The sequence below is a fragment of the Haemaphysalis longicornis genome, unplaced genomic scaffold, assembly GCF_048455015.1.
Source record: "Haemaphysalis longicornis isolate Haplotype H1 unplaced genomic scaffold, Haemaphysalis longicornis Haplotype H1 scaffold_9, whole genome shotgun sequence".
NCBI classification, from domain to species: Eukaryota; Metazoa; Arthropoda; class Arachnida; order Ixodida; family Ixodidae; genus Haemaphysalis; species Haemaphysalis longicornis.
The window spans coordinates 48,467,958-48,483,814 of record NW_027526460.1 but is presented as its reverse complement, the minus strand read 5'-3'; positions in this window follow the sequence as shown (position 1 = coordinate 48,483,814).

Sequence of the window (15,857 nt, the reverse complement as noted above, 5' to 3'; positions counted from 1 at the left end):
AAAACCCAAAAGAAGTTGGCGCAGCTTGCACTATAGTGGTGCAAGGCTGGAGGAACAGCGGAGCTTGGGGTCGCCCTAGTTTCTTCCGGTTCTGCTAAGTTTTCCTAGGTTTTGCTAGGCTTAGCTAAATTTATTTAGGCTTTGCCATGTTCATGCTAGGCTAGGCTAAATGTTCAGAGGTAAGGCCAACTTTAGCTGCATTTTACAAGGCCGCTCCGGTCGGTCCCACACACTGACAACAGATCCCAGGGGGAGAAATCTAGGTCGACCCCCCGCTCCGCTGTTCCTCAAGCCTTGCACCACTACTGAAAGCTGCGCCAACTTGTTTAAACGATGGCTGCCCTATAGTTTTGTGCCTACAGCGCAGTTATGCGCACAGTAAAAATAACAAAAAAGAAAATATTGACGATGTAACAACGTCTCACAATTGCCGCATCGGCTGCGTTTTATGCAGCTCTGTGCGCGGCAGCATATGATTTACCGCTTAACCAGCCAACATTACGTTTGTAACTGTTTTGTTCGTTGTAATCTTTGTAGAATGCCAATTCTTTTTTTTTTTTTCTCTCGAAACTTTAGTATCACTCTCACATACGCACCTGCAGAAAATGCTACAGAAAAAAATGCCGTATTCTAGTTCGTGGGCGTCCACGGCCAAAAACGGAAGCAAAAAAGACGCCTATACTCTCGCGATCGGAAAGGAACCGAATGCTTTCCGCCGAACTCGCGGGGTGTCGCCGAACTCGCGCCGGCCGTGGCGAACCGCGTGAATAATGGATGCTAACGAAGCCGTTTCCGCGCTCATCAGGGGTCCTCTTTCTATTATTCCTCCTTCATTTTGAATATTTAACTAAGTTCAGGCAGCTATGAATACGAGAGAAAGTAACAACAACGAAATGTCCCGCGTGACGCCGAGATCGAAAAAAAAAAAATCTTAGCTTCACCTCCTAAAATAATCAAACGAAGAGAGAGAGAAAAATGAGGGGAAAAATTGCCTGCAACAGTTGCAGCGCCTGCTACTATTTATGTACATTTTTAAAAACTTATTTGTCTTTGGATTTGGTTTTTATTGTGGCTCGTCTGCGGGCTGCTCTGGCGGAAGTCGATGACAAAGAGCACGTGGCCGGGTGCGAATCCATAGCGGAAGCCGTTCCACGGAACCCGGATATCCCTCGGTCCACAGTTAAGCGGGCTCTAAGTGTTAAAGCTGACACCTACGCGGCCATAATCCACAGTCCGTGGTTCATCCGGCGCAGAAATTGATACTTTATTGATAAATTGATACCTTGATACTTTTATCCAGAGAATAAAAAACAAACAATGTTGGCGGATGTTGAAACCGAACTTCTGCCGAAGGCTGCTGCAGTGGCAAGCCTCCAGTATAGATTAGTTGAGTACCGCCAGCCAGGTGCTTCAAGAGGGCGGTCGCAATTTTGGACTTCAAACACACAAGCACCCACAAAAAGGAGGGTAGCACTTACACCAGGGCACATGTTGTACATTTTGAACACACATGAACGCGCACAGGTTGACCTCTGGTAACTTCTGAACATTTTACCCGCAAGGAAATAGTCTCAAGTTAACAATTACTTCCAGGAGCATGTTTAACAATAACTTGCCGGAGGGTGTAATAGTTTTTAATAGGCCGCAAAACATCGCAAAAGCTGCCGCCTGTAACTCATGTCGAAAGAGCAGGCTGTAGGGGCGAAGTAGCAGGATCGGTTTCGTCCCTCAGTTTCGTTCAACTCACCTACTTGATTCATATCGTTAAACGATGGCAGAACTAAAATCCCGGTCCCTCTGTTCTCTTCAGTTCAAGATAAAAAAAGTGTTTGTAAGGTCATAAGCCCTTAAAAACACCAAATAACAAATGCAGTGCAATTAACGAACTTCTCACGCCTTGTCAAGGTATGCAGGCAGGCAAAGCAGGCAAGCCCTTTGCCGGACTCAGGGGCTTGAAGCTAACAAAAAAAAAAAAGCTAAGCAGCGACCAAAATAGCATACTTTTTTGCAGCCACCCAAGTCTGTTTTTCCGGTGGCGGTTTTCTATTTCCGAACGGAAAGTTGTGACTTCTCCCAGCGCCGAAATAAATCGTAACGACTAAGTAATACCTTAGCGGTCAGCGCTAATAGCAGCACGTGGGGCAATGGTTAAGAAAACATTGCGAAACAGCAATTCTTTAGGCTTCGATCTCTTTCACGTCGCCATTTGGCAGGTATAAAAGAGGCATCAATTCGCTATGTGGTAATTACATTGCAAACGCTCCAAAATCTCTCACCAAGTCCTTGTAATGTTTTAGTACGAAAACACTATATAGCCCGTTCTACGATATTGTAAGAAAAATCACTAGCCGCGGTGGCTCAGTGGCTAAGGCGTTGTGCTGCTGAGCCCATGGACGCGGGTTCGATTCCTGCCGTGGCGACCGCTTTTCTGGTGGGGGCGAAATGCGAAAAAGCCCGTGTGTTTGATATTTCTGCTCGCGTTAAGGATTTTTAAGCGGTCAAAATTAATCCGGAGCCCTCCACTAAAGCGCCACATAGCCTGTGTAGCGTCGGCGCGTTAAACCTAATAATCAATCAATCAACAAAAATAATTTTACCCAAAATCTCATTGGCTACCAATGCGGGTATGCGCTGGCCTGACGTCTGAATCGGCTGTAACGCGTCACGTGACTGCGAACGCGTGTAGGCATTTGCTACGAGAGAGGGCATGAGACCTCCTGACGTCCCTATTGGCTACGAAAGGGGGGTGGGAGCTGCCAGGCTGATCAACAACGCGTCCTCGGGCTGCGAATTGGAAATAGTCCTGATGATGATGATGATGATGATGATGATGATTATGGTGATGATAATATTTAGACCTAACGTTACGCTTTGAGGTCTGATGTCGTCAAGCGGTACACGTAGCTTGACGTTGCTTGAAACGTGGTTCGGCTCAATGATAAGGTTACATAGTGTAAAGAATCAATATAGGCTTCAAAGCATTTTCGCGTACTCACTCAAGGAAATTGACTCGGGGCGATGACTGCTGCTGTCAGAAGCTCACGGCCAACTCACCAATCCCCATTGGGCTGCGACATCAATTCACCGATCCAAAACACGAATTTTCGCACCGAACTCACCCAAGGAGTCTGAATTGCTATTTCTGAGTTTTTCCTGCGCTCGACAGCGCTCGTCAGATTGCTAAGACGACAGCAATATGACGGGATTCGCTTTCCATTACGTTCACTACAGATCCCCACATAAAACACACGGTCACCAAAGATCAGGCTGGCTCAGTTTCGGCGCTCGGTGGAGACACGCACACGAGCGCAACAATGTCAGTACTATCTATTTGAACGGCAGCACCCAAATGGTGTTTTATTGCGTTCTATGATGGCACACTCAAGTGAGAACTGCTAAAACGAATGCCGTGTCCTTTGGAACGAAATTGTGCCTATAGGAGAAGTCGCTGAGGCCACAGTTTTTGTTACCTAACGTTGGGTTGCAAAGAAATTTGAAGAAGCCTATCGTTTGGTCGCATTGGGAATCTCTCGACCTGATTGTTGCTCCTAAAATAACCACACACTCATTGTAAACAGGGGCCGAATCCTTACAACAGGGCACAACCTTTGCAACGGGCGCTCAAGTATCCAGTGTGTACGCACTCTGTACATTCATAAGGTGTTCACGTAGGCGGACGTTGAGGCACCTTGAAGTCTGGCCGATGTGCGGTTTTTCGCGCTGTAAGCATCAGTTCAATGGAGTTCCAACGCGCTCAAGCTCTCACGTTAACGTGTGTGAGTTTTGCATCCCGTGAACAAAAAATTAAACTTTGCGTCAAGGACGCGATGTGGTGGTGGTGGAAACATTTGTGAACTCTTTTCTGTGAGAGTGTTCCCTCAGTCCCGGGATCCACGAGACAACGCGAAGTCGTTCCACCTTTGCGAAGACACGCAGACGGAATTTCCTGCCTTGTTTTCTCGCGTTGCGCCGCCGATGACGTTCCAGACAGCGTATACTTTTCTCCAAGTCCTCTTGGCCCGGCAGCCAGGCGTTGTGCGCGGGTCGCTTCACTCGGCTGGGCCCCCCCCGCGAGGCGCATCATTTGACATGAGGCGCAGGAGCCCGAGACGAAACGACGCACCACTCCCTGCGTCTCCCCGCTCGCGTAGTATTATGACCCGGTTGAAATGCCGGCGTAAGTGGCCTAATCTGCGCCGTCTCGAATGCTACTGGCCTTCGGATTCCCCGAGAGAAAATCACTCGGTTCATCGCCGTAGTTTGTGGAGTAGCGGCGAGAGGACACATGGCCCTGCAAGATAAGCTCAGGTAACGAGTTTCATAGCTGCAAATGAACGGGGTGTGCTTCGTCCGCACGAAAGGATGCCTCGAGGTAAATATCCGTACAAACCCTATTTCCACATGTGATCTCAACTTAGTGACTGTGCGCCCATGCATCTGAGTGTGCGTGTGAGTGTATGTTATGTGGGCGAGTGATACAAGAACAAACGCTCAATCTGCCCCCTTCTGGCGAGTTGCGGCTGTATACTGATGAGAGTTTCCCCACCGACGAACTAAAGAGGGTAGCTGGAGCGTTTGTTGTTGGTCACCTATGATCCGTCGCTGTATCCGCAGGAGATCTTGACAGCTTGGACCTGAAACCCGGATTCTAGTTTAGTTGTTTATTTTGTTTATTTACTCAGTACTGCTAGCTTCAGTCAAGAAGCCCTAGAAGATTCGTGTAACCAGTCAATTTTGGGAACTTCGTCTACGCGCGCAACCTGCTTTATGTAGACGAAGCGAAGTCACATTTATTTTTGTTTTAATTAGGTTTTGCGAAACATACCCTGCACATGTCATTGTCTAGGTATGACGCATATTACAGTGCGGATGGGGCGTTGCTGTTATGTGTGATGTAAGTGGGTGGTGCGCAAGCGAAGTAAAATGAAATACGTATGGAATGACAGAGCTTTCGTGCGTTATGCAACCGCTACTGGGTCATGCACCTTGGGAGAGAACGTGAACGGCTTCACTTTCCTGGTATGTGATGTCACGATGACCGTTGGGTTGCCAAAAATAGAAAACGAAGCTGTGAGGAAAATAGAATGCCAACAAAATCTTCGGAAGCGCGCTGCACTGTACGACGTTTAATACCAAAAGCACAGGAATTTCATACGGTGCTTTGTAATTAGGAGGAAAAGACACTACCACGGCCAGAAAATCTGGAGTTTCACGGTTTTCACGTTGGAGTTTCACCGTTCACAAGAAAACACCGGAGCACTGCAGAAGGTCGCCCGTTGTTCTTACGATGACGCCACTATTCGGGCGTTCAGAATTTACTTGGTCGAGTCAAAATTTATGCTCAGCAACTATTTACAGCTATGAGCAAACGTTTACGGATCACGAAAATCACAATGTTCGGTTATTTCTTTTTCGATAGCAGCCCACAAACTGTGGTATGCCGGTGAGACGTCGTGTAATTGCTGCAGTATTTCAAAAATTACCGTTCCTTATACACCGGGCTGCCATGGGGCAGAGAAATAACCCAAAACTACTGCTTTCATGGTCCATAAACTTTCCCCTTGACTGTACATACGTTCAGTCAAACATGCAATGCTTAGTTAACCTCATAACCAAAAATGTACACTGAACCTTAGCATTTTTGAAGTTGCGTTCTCAGAGCCAGCCGGCATGGTGTTCCAGGTTTTTTTACCACAGTAAATCTTGCTTCGGTAGTGAATGAGAGGCTTAGCGCAAAAGGGTTAGTGAAGTTTTTTCGAAAGCAGAGCTTAGGTACCTGCGGGCATTAAATTGCGCATAGGCACAGAGTGAGGCATTCTTTCCCATATTTTTCGGTCTAGGTTGTTTCCCATTTTCTTGCGTTTTTACTTGGAACAGCTCCGTTACTGATTAAATAGGAGTATATGCATATTGTTAACCTTAAAATATAAAGAGACTAACCGTATTCAAGCTAACACACACTTCCCTCCCTCTGTGGCATTCGACTTCCCTCGCGTGAATTTCAAATAGTTCGCCGCCTATTTAAAATTCTAAATCTTGTTTTCATGTCTGTCCTAACCACGTTATGCTTTCTTCGTCAGTTTTCCATGAAATGTATTTCAGCGCATGGGATGACGTCCCGAATGTATGTAAGAACGAACGAAGAACCTCCAACAAAATATGCAGCGTGTCAGGGGCTTTACAAAATTGAATTTGCTAACAGGCCCGCTGACAGATCAGCCGTGTTCCCGAGGGATGAGGAGGTGCTGCGAAAAATGAAAGGTGCAAAGTTGCGAAGTTTGGGATGGCGCAACACACGCACGCACAAAAACAAAAACTGAAGAGAAAATAGCGTTAGCGTCCGGGGGCTGCCGTCTTTATTGGATCCCGTGTTGGGTGTCAGGTACAGCTGCCCTTTGAAACACGTAAACAAAGACCTCTTCGCATTGTCATATCCAATGTTTCGCAAAGCCCGATTACGTCAAGAAATCCACGCTGTTGAAATCCCCTGCTCACTTGGCATCTTTGGGTGCCCCTATGAAAGGCGACGCCACTTTGTTGTTCGGCTGTAAGCGCTGCTAGCGTAGAGGAACGGATCTTCGGGCTCCTGTATCGCTATAGCCCCGCAGAAGCGGCAGAGGTGATGATCGTGTAGGGATCACTTTTAGCTGTGTTTTTATCCGGGTAATAAATTCATTGAGTTATTAATACCTCATTTAGTGCCGGGAATTCAAATGAACATACCAGTATAGAGGGCGTACTAGTATAGAGAGGGTATAGTAGATTATTGCGTGCGCTGTGTCTTGGCTTTTGGTCAGTCCTGAAAAATTCTGTCCCAGTCTAAAATCACAACAGGAATACCGCAAAAAATCTACCAATAATTCCTGTCGTACGACAAATAACTTTGTTGTAACAACAGAAGCCCTGTTGTTACGACACAAAGCCCCCTGTTGTAGCGACACACATTTCTGTCGTAACGACAAAGTCAATTTTCTCAACGAAAAACATTCGTGTAGTCACAACGAAACTGCCGTTTATGCTACTTTTCACAATGGGCAATAACATTGAAACCATGTGCAACTACTGGTGGTACATCAGGATCATGACAAGACAGGAATTCGGCATGACGGAACATCAAAATTAGGACAGGAATACGACACATGACCGAACATCAGAATCACGAAATACGACAAACTACTGAAATTTTTCATGTGATTTTTTACTGGGTGTAGCCCCAATTTACAGACTTGTTGCAATAAATTAAGCTAGAGAACCATTTTGTTAAATTAGTTTTTTTCATATCATCGCGAGGTAGGGCCTAGCAATATTTTGAGCGCACCAACAGCAGGTAGCCAAAGCGAACGTAGCGAGAAATAATCACCATAACAACAGTAGCTTGCGGCACCCGCAGGCACCAATCTTTCCTTGCATGAATGAAACTTGCAGCACAAAATTGTAGAAAAGTCTGCAATGAAAATGCGCCAAACAGGATTGCAAATACACCGTGGCTACCAGAAAAGTACGCTGTGACATGTACGAATCAAGCCGATCATCGCAAATTGTCGATTATTAAACTGCAGTGCTTCCCAACTGCCTTTGAGAGGGAAGCTGATTACTTTACGTATGACTAGCTGCTGATTCGATGACGCAAGAAATAAATATTGTAGCTGCACAACGTATAGGTACGCTAAGCCGTGTTGCTCTACTATTTAATAAAATTGGTCTAGCCCAGCGTTTCGTTTTCGTATTAGAAGTTGCACATATCGCAATATAAAATAAATATTGTTGGAGACTTTGCCACATCTTCTGAAGCAAGCACAGCCCATTATGCGTGGTGGTGCCGGCACTCAAAGTGGGGTGATTAGCATCATCAATATTAACAGCGCCTGTACAGCCCGCTTGACAAATGATTCATGGCGTATTGCTCAAGACGAGGAGAGGGAGCAGTCGTTTTGTTGCGCGGCATACGACTGCGGCTAAACGTCACTGGACGTAATCCTTCGGTTCCCGCTTCTTTGGTAAAAGCTTGCTTTTGTAAAATAACCTTAACATATTTGTTCAGGTTCAAGGGGAAACGGTAGGTTGTAAGGCCACTGTTTAGGCCATTTCCTCGCCGTGGAGTTGTAGGGGACGCAGTTTAGACTGCAACACATCAGGCCACGCTTTCGAGTACCCTGCGTGAAGGCCATACACAGGCTTCTAAGGGTGCCTAAATAAGGAAATCCCTGTGCGGAAGACATCAAGGCCCACATTACAACTTTTTAAAAATTATTGAGTAATTAAATATTACTTTGTGATTATAGCGAGTGCCTTCCATGAAAACAACAACGTTCTTAGGACGCAGCACAAAAAAATGCATGCACGTGTTCATGTTCTTTGTTGCTAAAAGTCACCGAGTAACTTATGTTAGTCCATAACATTCAGGCTTTAACATGCACTAAATACCGATATCGTGTCAAGCGCAGAAGCCGGGACTCTGGCCATAATTGTGATAATACTTAAAGTGACCACAAAAGGAAGAAAACAAACTGCGTACACTTTTTTTTTCTGTGAAGCGTGGCTACATCTTCTACTCGATACTGGTAAGAGTTTGCTTTCAATTCCAGCTGGAGCTCGGTAGCGTTATGAATGTTTATAAAGAAACAACGCACACTAGAAATTCCAGAAAACACGCTGGCATGGTCTGTGTTCCAACTATTCGAGGTCAGCTATTACTCACAGGCGTCACTTTTAATAAACCTGCCACGAAACCTTTTTTTCGGCAGTTGAAAACCCAAATTCCATAATCGCACGTCTGGCCACAACATACCTTTTAATTTTGCCGTCCATAGTTATGAGATGGAAGCCGGAGTAGCATCCCCCCCTCTCTCTCTCTCTCTCTCTGTATATATATATATATATCTTTTTTATTTCGCTGTTGCCAGCCATACAATTGTAAAAGTTGCAGAGCCCCGTATGTTTGGCAAATCTGCCGCCCGGAACGAAGCGGGGAAGGACACAAATCTTCGAGACTCGTACAGCCGCCAAGTATAGTATCGTGTTGCGCCTTGGAGTGCCTCTTTTCATTTAGTTGCTGGTCTCCGAATCAGCAAGCATATTTCATGGGAATTTTTTATGGCTTCGCCGCAACGCGTTTTTGAGTGGACGTCCTGGGAGTACGGTTGCAATCGGCCAATTTGCTTGGTCTTTCGCTCATGCATTGTTCGTTCCGACATGCAGAATCTTTCTTGTGACTGCGATGGGAAGCCAAATTCACTTAGACAGAAACCTTGCACGCGGAACTGCTTTCTTATCCCTAAGCGAGGATTGCCAGTGTTTGTGTTTGCAAAAACTCCAACCGGAAGCTAAAATGAATGCCTCCCAACATGCCGTAAATCACGGCTCTCTCAGACTTTTCGTCAACCTAGAAAAAGAAATTCCCTGTTTTCGTTTCTGCTTTGTTTGTGATATCAACATGGCTTTGAGTTTCGCTCTCGTCATCTTTCTTCCACCAATTTGTTCCCGAGCTTCGCGTTTGAATTTCCTCTCAGCGTACTGTTGAGATGTTGGCCTCGCTGCGAAAAAGGAGAAATCGTTCTCTAATGCATGCAGTGAATGTGGAATTACCTTTTTTGTTGTTGTAGTTCCTCCGTGCTCAGATTCAAGTACACCGGGCGTTCTTTTGGGAGCTTTTAGGAAGCTGTTTTTTGAAGGCTGGTTTAGACAAGACGCTAGGGGAGCTAAAAACAAAGGTGCCAGTGTTTGATGCGTGGAAGTATATAGTTTTTTCATTGCTTTTTGCTACTTAATCAAGCTTGCGTAGCTGTCTTTTTCACATTTCATAACTTTTTCGGCTTCGTACGTTGAAGCTGCAGCTGCTCTACGAAATTTGTCTACGAGCACGGTTGCGGTGTAATTTAGCCCATCTCTTACACCCGCTGAAATCTCGACAGACGAGTGATTTAGTTTTGACCGCAACCAAGGAAGGAAGGAAGGAATAAAGGTAAAGGAAAGACAGGAATGTCAGCCAGGCTGTGGCTTAGTTTTCTATCCTACACGTGGGGAAGGATAGCCAATCATAAGTCATTGCCATACATGGATGCGACCATATAAGCCACAAAAACAGCCACAAATCAACGCAGTTATAATCATAACCCTATTAATCATAAGAAAGGGTCCATTATCCCATTATAACTCCCAGTGTGCCTGTGGAAAATTTACCTGTATTCTTCGACGTGATTTCAACCATAACTCGGTTTCCGTTTACGGTTTATCAACATTACTCGAGGAGCAAGCGATAATTTCTGACTTGACAGAAAGATTCTTTCATACGGTGAGATCGAGGTATATTTGGGACTCACGTTGACCTCGGGATGTCTAAACCTGATGAGGTTGCTCACGTATTGTTCCGGTTCAGCAATAAAAGAAGATAGGGTATTGCCGAAAGATACGTCTGGGCATCCAAGCTCCGCTTATGACGCTTTTTTGAAAGGAACACGCACGCTACCACGCTACAGGGATTTGTGAAATTTCTTCGTGATAGACGTCCATAATTTCCATGCAAAAAACACTCGACTACAGTTACATGCGAAACACTGTCACGCCGCGTTGGTCGTGTCATCTTCTAGCGCGTAATTTCGATCACTTAAGTATAAAGTTATGAAAAATAGGCCATCCTGGCACACTTTTATAAAGGTGCCCCAAAAGTTGGCGTATGCATTTTCCAAAAGCGTTCGGGGTCGCCGATTTGGCAAGGGGAGGACATCAACGGAATAGCCACCACTCTTGGATGGCGCATGCAATTGCAGCACTGGCGGAACCCGGACCTGCAGTACTCCCCCCTTTACGCTATCGACCCGCAGTGTACGTTTCGTATACCCCACGGTTTATCGAGGCGAACAGAGTGTGCTATACATCACCTGCGCCTCAAAGTAGCCTATACAAAAACCTTTCTTAACAAAATCGGTTTGATGGCATCACCTCTGTGTACGCTTTGCGGTGTACGAGAAGACACGGAACACCTGTTCTGCGTTTGTCCACGTTTTAACTCGGCGCGAGCGACAGCGCGAAGTTTATTACGGGCGAGAACTGTCAGCATGGAGGACTTTTTCGGCCCCTGGAACAGCGAAGACAGGGCGGTGCGGGGTTTTAAAGCTCTTGCGCGTTTCCTCAGAGACTCTGGACTCGACTACAGCCTGTCACTGTCCGTGACTATTTTTTTTTATGTGTGTGTTCATGTGTCTGTCTGGTGGAGTTTTTTTTTTCGTTTTCTTAGGGGGGCTTTCAGAGCAACAGTGAATGACGGCTGTTGAGTAAATGCAATGACACTCGCACTAAAATACAAGCTGTATTCAGCTCCAATGGTTTTCGAATGCGAAAAAAAAACTTAAAGATCATTATCTAACAATAAAGCCAGAAAGACTGCGTTCTCAAAGACCGCACGGTCAAGGTGGGTCGTTTCTAAGTTATTCCTTGCCTTTCCGCGCAAAGTAGAAAACCCGGGCCCTAAGATAAATGGAGAGCCAATTTTTATTCTCAGCGTATGTCGCATGCTAAGTCAACCAACATTACTCGCGGAAGATATCCTTCCTTACCCTGTATGCGCACACGGAAAAATTGGAGGCCCAAAATCAATGCCTAAAAATACCGAGAATCATCAATTGCCGCTTTAAAAATAAGCAGTTTAAATTCGGGCGCAGTGAAGAAAGGAATGTAGCAGTACATACACACACACAAACACATACAAAAATAAAGCCGCCTCAAGAGCGCGATATGCGATAAAACGAATCGATGCACACGCGGCCATGCCTCCGCCGGGGTCGGAGAATTAAAAATTCCTATTCGGGCCAGCGGACGCCTCGTTATCAACGAACGAGTACCGGACCCGATCGACGGAGAGTCGAGGCTAAGCGCCGGGTCGGTCGCCCGCGATGGGCGCCGGCGAAGAGGGGATGGGGAGACTCCACCGGCTAAGTTCGCCAGAAGGTCGGGACCTAGTCTTGGCTTAATTACTCGCTTTGGAGCCTGCGATAAGCCGTAATGAGGGGCTTAACTGCGCTCAACTTTGCCGATGCTTTCAGAGACCTTTTTTTAACAGTGCGTTGTTCGCGCACAAGCTGTTGCCGCTTTACGTTATGAAACGAAAGCTGCGTCACACCTCTTTCTATTTTACTCGAAGTTTTGCGGACTTGAATGTACGCTTCCCCCTCCTTCGTTTCTGTCCCTTTATATATTTATATATATATATATATATATATATATATATATATATATATATATATATATATATATATATTGACTGGAGGACTAGTCTTAATCTCAGTAAGGTTGGCTGGATACCACCCCCAAGCGCAGGAAACAAACATACCTTAACATAAATACCCAAGAAAGTGGAGGGGAAAATAGCCCCTCCGGTAGCGTAGGGTCATCGCACCAGGCCGGTATTCTGGAGGTCGTTGGTTCGGATCCCACCCGGCGGGCATTTTTTCTCTACTTTCTTTCCAAATTGTTTATTTGTTCCAATGACCTACCACATCCTCCCCTTTGCTTTCCGAGGTTTTCTTGACTGCCACCCCTTATATATATATATATATATATATATATATATATATATATATATATATATATATATATATATATATATATATATATATATATATATATATATATATATATATATATATATATTAGATTGGAATCGTGACAACTGACATAACATTTATTACGACATTTCGGCTGGGGTCCGGCCTTTTTCAAGTGGAGTACATGGCCCCCAGCCGAAATCTCGTAATAATTGTTGTTTTTCGTGGTGATTTCAATATACCATTCCATTCACCTCCCAAGTACTCTACTGTGATATATATAAATTTTTCCTTTTTTCGATCTATATGTTAATCTTTGTTACTATCCTTTTTTCCCCGTCTCCGTCTGCACTTTTGTCTTCCCTGCTTTTATGTTACAGAGCAACTCTGAAGTTAGTCGGCTTGCTCCGGTTTTATTGAGAACAAAAGGATTTAGGGGCCACTGATAATTGGCTGGGCGGGCTGACCAAGCAGGCATTGTTTGTAGTAAAGCGCCACATAAGCTTCTTTGGGTTGCTTCTAATGTCGTCCCGATAGCTGGTGACCTCGTTTTCCTCCTCGCCGCCTCCTTTGTTGCCCCGGCATTGTTTTCACTATGAGAGGCAGCAACGTTAACTACACTAAGAGCAAAAGGGATTGTTGTGGCCTAGTGAAGCGATCTGCTCTCTGGAGGCGCCCTCAGATACGGACAGCGAGGTCATGTAAAGCTTGCCAGTTTCCTCAATTGTTGGCGAGCAGGGTTACCTGACCAGGTACACCGAGACGGGTGTTACGAACGAAACGAAAGCAGCTTGAGTGCGAAAGAAAAATCAAAGCCCCTTTCAGCCACCGAGAAAAATGGTTGGGAATCGAAGCTTTCGCTGCGCGAAATGTAAGTGGGCGTTCGCGATTGGTTTGTTTGAATGAGATATATTGGTAAGTACGAATACTTTTAGTATGAGTAGGCGCTTACAAAATCCAGACTGCTTCCATCGTGTCGGAGTGGCGCATTCGAATATACGTCGGCTTCATCGAATATACGTCGAGTGGCCCAATTTCGATTCTTACCATTAGAAAGCTTCACTTTAAAAATTAACAATGCAGAAAGGGTGGATGGCGTCAGTGTTGTTAAAACGACATAAGTACGTTGTTTAATGCTGAGAAATAATCCTATACAGAGAGTGATGCTTAGGAGGAATAATATTACGCAGGCCACATTTATAAATGCAGTAGTCGCACGGTGCACGTATCATTATTTGTGTCCGGCCTCCATCTGGAAATACATTTGCCGCGGCAGGAAGTCCCTCCCAATGATGCTCACTAAGAGATTTTTGCTATGACTGTAGGTTGGAAGGGTAAGCGTCGATGTTACAACGTCGCTGCAGTAGGGTAAGTATGTGCTTGCAGGGGGGCTATTCCAGAGGGCCGAGTTTGAGCGGAACTCGGGAGACACGAGCTCTAGCGACGCCCGCGTAACATGATAATATTTCGAGGCGGAGTTCAAACACTTTAAAAATGGGATTCATGCTATTCGGTGATTATTGAGGCGACGTAACCGGTCCAGGGAGGCGCGCTCCTAGGAAGCGCGACTAGGGCATGACACATTTTTCAGTGCGTTCACTCGCTCCACTGTTGCACTGGTGGCTACTGGGGGCAAGCAAATACAACTACGTTACTTTATTGCGCTTGTATTTTATTAATGTGTATTCTATTACAAAGTTCATTCATTTTTTATTTAAGGCGTTCATACGAGTTTTTTGTTTGAAATTTTTCGTCCTAAGAAACAGTTACTGCCCACTTCTGTCGTCGGTGGCAGACAATTCGATCATGTGACTGGCAAAAATGAAAGCGGGGCGCCACATTCACATTATTGCGGCTCGGTGTTAGGTTATCGAAACCCCTCGCCTGATTTGCGATACAAACTTTCCTTGGGGCACTGAAGTCTGCTTACGTGCTTTGAAGACGAAAGCTTGGTGATACTTAATAATAACGTCTTCAGTGATACATACTACTTGCATCGTTTTCCTCTTTTTGATTTCTTTTTCTTTTAGCGCGAATTAATTCGACTGGCTTCTTTTATGCTATACCGTGTTTGCGTCAGATTTTCTCTTTCATTTTTAATAAAATACGTCAACAAGTAGACTGGCACACGCCACAGCCTCCCTGGAATCAGGGTTATGCGAGTCTGGTGTGCGCCTGTCCTAATCCCGCGCCATCACGTTCAGGTATCACGCGACACGCAGTATTCTGCAACTTGTAGTTTTCGAATCCATAGTAAGATGAATTTTTCGAACCGGGCACATTACCTCCTCAAAGCTTCTAATGGCTGGCGAATCCCTAAAGTAGGCATGTGCTACGAAGGAAGGAATAGCAATAACGACAACTTTTCAGATTTACATGCTTTATTTCTGTTTGCACCACTTTGAGTCACCGGATACAACTAGCAAAACGACAAGCTCAAGGGCAGAAACTCCTCCTCTTAGGTGACTTCAATGCTCCCCATTTAGCCTGGGGCTATCGCGTAACCACCAAAAAGGGAGCAGACATGTACAACATGGCGTAGCAATATCAGTTAACTCTCTGGAATGACCTAACCACCTCACCCAGAATAGGAAATAGTGTATGCAGGGACACAACCCCTGACCTCACCTTCTCTAATAACATCACTGGATGAAACGTTAGGGAGCGATCACTATATAATATAGTCTGTTGTTGCCCATTACAGAACCCCGCAACGCCTCAAAAAAGCAAATATCACTGACTGGAAAGCATTCCGTGAAGAGACCCAACCGTCCAACTTCGATTCCATTGAGCAATGGTCTGAAGGAATGATCCAATCGGTTTCCAAACACACCAAAACAATTCAGCTTACCACCGATAACCGTGACACTGACCCGCACCTCCTACACCTATGGGAGGCTCGCAGAAGCATGATCAAGCGGTGGAAAAAAAGAAAAACCAACCGTGCCCTCAAGCTCCGCATAGCCCAAATTACTGCCGAGGCCACCGAATATGCACATTATCTCAGTAGACAGAATTGGAACCAATTTTGCGACCAACTACAAGGCACGCTGAGCAACCGCCGAACTTGGCACATTCTCAAAACGCTTATCGGTAATACAGAAACGAAGGCAGCAGCCGCACACCATATACGGCGCCTTATTCACCAATACCAAGGGGACGACCAACAATTACTCAGAGACCTGGCTGACCGTTACATAGGTCCCATCCCCTCCACCCCTCGTCTGCTCCCCGCTTATGCCGGTAACCACAACCCAGGCCTTGACAGCCACTTTACGGAGGCGGAAATAACCGCTGTTCTTCAGACCCTGACCAGAA